The sequence below is a fragment of the Triticum aestivum genome, chromosome 5D (assembly GCF_018294505.1).
Source record: "Triticum aestivum cultivar Chinese Spring chromosome 5D, IWGSC CS RefSeq v2.1, whole genome shotgun sequence".
NCBI lineage: Eukaryota > Viridiplantae > Streptophyta > Magnoliopsida > Poales > Poaceae > Triticum > Triticum aestivum.
In genome coordinates this window covers 329,610,199-329,611,521 of record NC_057808.1, presented here as the reverse complement: position 1 = coordinate 329,611,521, position 1,323 = coordinate 329,610,199, and positions in this window count along the sequence as shown.

Sequence of the window (1,323 nt, the reverse complement as noted above, 5' to 3'; positions counted from 1 at the left end):
TTTGCTGAATCAAAGCTCTGTCATAGACTCTTCCTGAAAATAAGATGAATTGTAATTGTTTGATGACTAATAACACGGTTTGTTAGTTTTCAAGAAAGTTTATGATCTATACTTTAACATGTGAATAGTTTGTTACTTGATCATGAAAAGTTCTATGAGTTGAGCTACTGTTATGACATATGATGATGCTAGAAAAGGTGATTGAAATTATCATTGATCAAACTTGTGCACCTGCTAGCATTCACACTTCATAAATTGTTTCTTTTATCATTTACCTACTCGAGGACGAGCAAGAAATTAAGCTTGGGGATGTTGATACGTCTCCAACGTATCTATAATTTATGAAGTATTCATGCTATTATACTATCCATCTTGGATGTTTAATGGGCTTTACTATGCACTTTTATATTATTTTTGGGACTAACTTATTAACCCAGAGCCCAGTGCCAGTTTCTGTTTTTCTCCTTGTTTCAGTGTTTCGCAGAAAAGGAATATCAAACGGAGTCCAAACGGAATGAAACCTTCCGGAGAGTTATTTTTGGAACGGAAGCAATCCAGAAGACTTGGAGTGTACGTAAGGGAAGCAACGAGGAAGACACTAGGCAGGGGGGCGCGCCCACCACCCTGGGTGCGCCCTCCACCCTCGTGGGCCCCTCGTGGCTCCCTTGACCGACTTCTTTCGCCTATATATATCAATATACCCTAAAACCATCGGGGAACAGAATAGATCGGGAGTTCCACCGCCGCAAGCCTCTGTAGCCACCAAAAACCAATCGGGACCCTGTTCCGACACCATGCCGGAGGGGGGATCCCTCACCGGTGGCCATCTTCATCATCCCGGCGCTCTCCATGACAAAGAGGGAGTAGTTCACCCTCGGGGCTGAGGGTATGTACCAGTAGCTATGTGTTTGATCTCTCTCTCTCTCTCGTGTTCTTGAGGTGATACGATCTTGATGTATCGCGAGCTTTGCTATTATAGTTGGATCTTATGATGTTTCTTCCCCTCTACTCTCTTGTAATGGATTGAGTTTTCCCTTTGAAGTTATCTTATCGGATTGAGTCTTTAAGGATTTGAGAACACTTGATGTATGTCTTGCATGTGCTTATCTGTGGTGACAATGGGATATTCACGTGATCTACTTGATGTATGTTTTGGTGATCAACTTGCGGGTTCAGTGACCTTGTGAACTTATGCATAGGGGTTGGCACACGTTTTCGTCTTGACTCTCCGGTAGAAGCTTTGGGGCACTCTTTGAAGTACTTTGTGTTGGTTGAATAGATGAATCTGAGATTGTGTGATGCATATCGTATAATCATACCCAC